Here is a 6,066-nt window from a genome sequence, read left to right on the forward strand (position 1 = left end):
AAGCTCTGAGACTGTACATAACTTCCTCAAAGTCACACACAAAAAGGTGGCAGAGACACAATACATTTTTACATCTCTCTAACCTCAAATCCCATATCATTTCTATTGATAATTGTTAATAAGGTTTCAGAAACCTATTATTTTTTATTATCAAAATAAAATAGAAAATGCTAAAAAGCAGCAGCAGTAGCAACAGTAAAATAGAAAGTAAGTTTTTATTTGAAAACTTTTGAGATTGCCTCCTTCCCCTTAAAAATGTAAGGATTTTTTTAAATTTTTAGTGGATTATCTGATATTTGCATAATATTCTTCCTGTCATACTCTTGTTCTTTCAGTTGATCCCAACTAACTGGTTAAAAATGAGCTTCTGCTTGCTGCTTTCTAAAGAAGAATGGCTTAGAATGGATTCCTTTCTGTGCTTTGGAGAAACTTGTTACTGGTAGGTAAAACTTAGGTAATAAATTTCTCCATAGCAGGAACCCATCGATGATTATATAAACCGCAGATTATCTTAGAGAAAAAGTCATGACCTAGATAGCAACAGAAAGTCCTCCTCTTATGGTCCCTTCTGGTTCATGAGCTGATAAGCTAGGGAGGACAATGAAATATAGTGACATTTTTGGCTGACGGTTATTTTACATTTTCCTTTCTAGAGTTGCCCTTGAACTAAAACACTGCATGAAAGACACCACACTTCACTAATACAATTTCCCAAGAATCAGCTCACCAAGAAGGCTTTATCTTTTACAAAGTTTGCCCCAAGTTCTCAAAAAGGGCCATGACTACTAAAAGAGGTGTTGAGTCTTTAAAGTTATAACACTTTCCTATGCTTCCTTCTTTGAGTTATAATCTCTGATTATCCTCTAGAATGTTGAAGAAATGGAAGAGGAGAGATGAGGGATTATATTCAATTAGGGTTTGGGGTAAAGAGTTAACCTTGTTCAGAGGTCTCAACCTTCCAGTGTCTGTTCAACCAAAGGTGAAGATGCTCCAGGCTGCAGAAGGAGATAATAGTAGTCTGACTACGGCCAATGCCTGATGAGCCCCTTGGTTTGGACAGAGCAGGATAAGGAAAAGGGATGGGAGAAGAGCTATCTCAAGGTGGTGTGAACTACTCAGCAGGAATAAATAATTATTCATATGTATTTACTTGACCACTAGAGCTGATATTGATGTATAAAGATTTTTACAGAGGAGCACAAGTTTTGGAATTTTCTTTTGTCAAGTTATTACCTAGTTGTTGCTTACCCCTCTGTGTTTCAATGAACCTAGAAGGAATGCTTGCAAGTTCCCCACTCCTGTCTGGCCCTTTGCTGACCCCTGTGCCTCCTCACAGTTGCTCCCTTCCTCTCACCCTTTTCCCAACTGTGGGCACAGATCTGTCTCCCAATTCTCCAAACACAGCTAAGACCAGACAACTGTATTAAACCAAATCTTACTTTTGGCTTAAGAATTGCAAAAGGGAGTTAAAATATAGAAAACTTTAAAAATTGGTACAAAGCTAGAATGTGCTCAAGGTCCCCAGGCCCTAGCAGGGTCCCATGTTAGTGTCTCCTTCCTTATGCCATGGTCTTCTTCTCAGGTGCCAGTGCCAGCCTGGCCTTGTCACCACTCCCCAGCCCAAGCCCTCAACCCCTCAGATGCTTCCTCTACTCCCGGGCTCAGAGCAGCTTCTGCTGGGATATGATTCCTCTCACAAGGAGACAGACTTGTGACTGAGCGTTAGAGCTCATCATCCTCACCACTGAAAAAAATTATTTTTTGCTTCATCCTTGCTTAACCAGAGATCTAAAATAGATGTTTTCCCAATACCAAAAAGGACAATTTTATCTTAAAGTGAACTCATATCATATCTCTAGTTCTAATAGAAGTTTCGGACCCTTATCCCCAATTCTGTCAAAAACTACAGGAGGTCTAATCTTGGGCAAATCACCCTGTTAAATGAGGTATAGACAATATATTGTTGACATTATCATATGTGTTATCATCTCTATTGACAAAACAAAAACCAGTTGATCTTGTCTCTCATATCAAAAAAAAAAAAAATTGTGGCTGTATTTCTTTCAATGTCCTCCTTTCTGGAAAGAAAATCTCTGTGGAGATCCCTTGAACCAGAATAATGTCAAATTTCTAACATCATTGTGGAATTAAAAAGGTAATAAGCAATTTAGTAGCATAAAGGCACTTACTTTTTTTTCCTAGTGAAAACACTGATACACTTTAACCTATCCTTAGTCATGCAGTGGGAGGCTTTGCATATTCCCATTGACACAATGGGGAACCAGTGGTGTTTCCTCAGTGACAACAGAACCACCCAAAGCCATGGTCCTTTAAAATTTCCACATAAACATTTTTGTAACCCAGCCCCATCTGATACCTCCATTTTGCCAGAAGCCTGTAAGTTATTAAGCAATTATATCTGTAACTCATGTTTCTTCACAAAATGAGCTTCTTCATGTAATAAGCTTGGAGCTGGGTTCTGCCAATTTCATTCAATGTGGCTGTTTAACGGTGATGTAAGTGACTTCTTGGCCATCTGTAGTTAAATTATTTTCTCATGCTCCTTGTTTCCATTTCCCTTGTTGAGAAGGTCATTTTCTTGTATTTACATGACTACTTTCACAAACTCCCTGGCCTTTCTCTGTAGGGTTTTGCATCCTGATTCAGTCTTTTACACAAGGTTACGGTCCCCTGACTAATCCCCATGGATTCTGTTTTTTTTTTTTTCTTTTCATATTGTCCAACCTTCACCCCACTCCCCTGGCTGCTTCACACTGCTCATTATAGCTTTTCTGATAGCTGACAGAGTCATCATATTGGTCTGAAATTTGTCTATAGCAATATAGCAACTAGGGTTACGACCTTCAGACTTCTGGAGTAACCAGGAGATATTGCCCAATTTGCATTAAGATGCTATAACATGGCTTCTGTTAGGTCTCCCCCCATTTTCAGCCTAGGAGTACAGGTGGCTGAATGATCTCATTAAGATCCATAGGTTTGCCTATTAAATGCTGCCTTCCCTTTTTATGACTATTTATGTTCAGGATTTCTAGTTAGTTTATTGCCATCTTATACATATCATGCTCATAAACTGGCGGTATGTGGGAAGAACACTGGACTTTTGGGTGAGAAGAGCAAGTGTTAAGTATCACTCAGCACTCACATAATAGTGTGAGGGGTGATTTCTTTAACTTTCTCTAAGCCTCAGTTTCCTCATATTTAAAAGGAGGCTAATACTGACCTCATACAGATGTAAAGATTCAATGAGATAATGAGCCTGGCACCAAAACTTCTCAGCTCTGTTGATTATAAGTATACTCAAGGTCATCTCACATGGCATTAGAAAGGTTAGCTGAATGCTATCAATGCACTTTTAGTGAAAGGTTCAATATGTGTACCACAGCAACTGCATACACTTTTATTTGGAGAGAGAGTCTTGCTGTCACCCAGGCTGGAATGCAGTGGTGAAATCTGCCTTCTGGGTTCAAGTGACTCTCGTGCCTCAGCCTCCCCAAATAGCTGGGATTACAGGTGTGCACCACCACACCTGACTAATTTTCGTAGTTTTAGCAGAGATAGGGTTTCACCATGTTGGCCAGGCTGGTCTTGAACTCCTGCCCTCAAGTGATCTGCCCACCTTGGCCTCCCAAAGTGATGGGATTACATGCATGAGCCGCCATGCCCAGCCTACACACTCTTGAGCCCTGTAGTTGGTAACTCTTTCAACATGTCTTAATGTACTGTTCAGAGTAGGTTCTTCTCTCCCAGCTTGTGCCACAACTTCCAATTATGTTTGATTCCAAAAGGCATCATCATCATTATAATTTGTGAAAATCACAATTTTTATACACTCACTATGTACCAGGTGCTGTGCTAGGTGCTCAAAGATTTTATTATGCAGTTTGAGTCCTCAAGGAGATTATATTTTAGGTAGAGAGATTATAAAAATGTAAAAGAAATAACAAAGCAAAGGAATGTAAATTTAATCAAAGCAGATAAGTGTTGAAAATTGGAGGAAATAAAGATTCTTGTGGGGTTTTGTGAATGTGGCACAGTGTTCTAGCTAATTCCTTCTCCCCTCCCCCTAACTCTCTCCCTACCTTTCACATAGAGCATTTCTTCTTCTTCCTTTCAGTAATAAAACTCTGATTGTAGCTAGACTTAGACGCCCAGGTACAGATTACATTTTCCAGCCTCCTTTGCAGCTAGGTGTGGTCATATGACTAGGTACTTTCCCAAGAGATGTGAGTGGTAAGTGATATGTGCAATTTCCGTGTTATATTCTTCAAAGGAAGCTGCTTTGTTCTCAATTTTCTCTTTTGCCTTACTGCAGGCTGAAACGTGGACCTGTGCCTTTGCCCTTACTGAAGCTCTTATCATGTGAATGAGTAGATCTCCCGGAAGATCGCTGAATAATCTCATAGATAAGAGTGGACTACCCATCCCCAACTGCCTGCCTACCTCTAGTCACTATTTGGATAGGGTAAGGTTTTGAGTGTAGATAACCGGAGAATGGTGATACCACAGAGGAGGTAGTATAAAATTATATACAAAGAAAACCAGTTTTATATATGAGGTGATAGCAGTGCATCTATTAGGAAATATCCATCTAGCAGAAATGCAAAATTAAAGCTCTGGGGAGCTTCAGGTTGGAGATATACACACATGAGGCATCTGAAAGAAAAGTTGAAACCATGGGGAAAAGTATAACAGAGAGGTAAATGGAAAACAGGAAAACAGTGCTTTTGAAGGTCAAGGGAAGAGTTTTGACAAAATAGGGGTCACTCAACATGGGAATAGGTGAGAGGAAAGGTAACTATAGAAAGAGATTAAACTTGATTCTTAAGTTCATGTTCTCTTTATCTGTGTGTCCTCACATCTAGCTTTACTTAAAATCTTTTTTCCCCTAAAATCTGATCTTTTTTATTTCTCTGTGTTGCCAAGACACTCATCACATCCTGCCTTGATTTACACAAACTCCTTCTCACTGGCCTCTTTCTCATCAGTTTCCTACTCCAGTCTTTGCCAAATGTTACTGCCAAGTCCATTTTCCTTTCCTGCTGTTCAGACTATGTTTCTCCCACTCTGCTTTGGCTTCTCTTCACCTTCCAGCCTCCCCACAACTCTGCACCTGCTTACAACTCTTCCTCATCCTTCCTACAGCCCCATCCCACACCCCGCCTCCACTCCTTCCTCTGGCCCTCTCATCTCCTCTGGCATCTTTAACCACCAAATTGAGGCACTCCAAGCTTCAGGCCAACACCCTACATTATCCCTCCCAGCAGATCTCCCAACTCATGCACATCAACACAGCTCCTATTTCTGCTGCAAAGAAGCCCAGTGTATCTACTTCCTGTATGATGCTTGCTAGCTCTAATAACAGAATGCTATGTGCTGCATTCTCCCAGGGTATGCAAAGGAGTATTGCTTGGACTGTATTCTTTCCTGTCCCCATTACCTCTAGGGCCTTGTATTGTTTGTTCTGGAACAACATGATTTCATTACTGTCGGATAATTTGTTTCTTGTAAAGTACTTACTGGTGTTACCTTGGGGTGCTACATAACAATACAAATCTCACAATGCCTCGCTGATGAGAGGGCCTAAACCCAACCAGTTTGTCCAAAAGTACCTTGAGTTTTTTTCTCAGTAGTTCATGGGGAAAAAAAACCCCGTATCTGTCAGGAAAAGGGAGAAAATTAATGTGCAGAAAGGAAGGTATGATGTTTCTATTGTTCTCAACAAATAACGTTCATGGGAAAAAAACCCATATATTTGAATGAACCAGAAATTCAATGAGCATTATAGATAAAATAATGTAAAAACTCCTTTCTAGGTATGGAAGATATGTCTTGAAGGACATATCTTACTGTTATCACAGAAAGCAATTATTTGCCTTGCTACCTCCAAAACTTTGCTCATGCCAGTTTCATTTAGCATATATATAATATAATTCATTTTAGAGAAAATACTCACCATAAAACTCAAATAACTAAGATGTATAAGTATATAGGCAAGTATGGAGAAAAAAACATATATATACATCTCTAGGAGCATGATTAAAATAA

At 39.6% G+C, this 6,066-nt stretch overlaps 1 long non-coding RNA gene across 1 annotated transcript; it reads left to right on the plus strand.

Moving 5' to 3' along the window:
• Positions 1–228: 228 nt before the first annotated feature.
• Positions 229–6,066, plus strand: LOC119467979. The gene is made up of 3 exons (XR_005196619.1): positions 229–439; positions 654–794; positions 4,334–6,066. It is a non-coding gene; the product is annotated as an uncharacterized LOC119467979 (long non-coding RNA).

This window comes from Cebus imitator, unplaced genomic scaffold (genome assembly GCF_001604975.1).
Source record: "Cebus imitator isolate Cc_AM_T3 unplaced genomic scaffold, Cebus_imitator-1.0 Scaffold359, whole genome shotgun sequence".
Lineage (NCBI taxonomy): Eukaryota > Metazoa > Chordata > Mammalia > Primates > Cebidae > Cebus > Cebus imitator.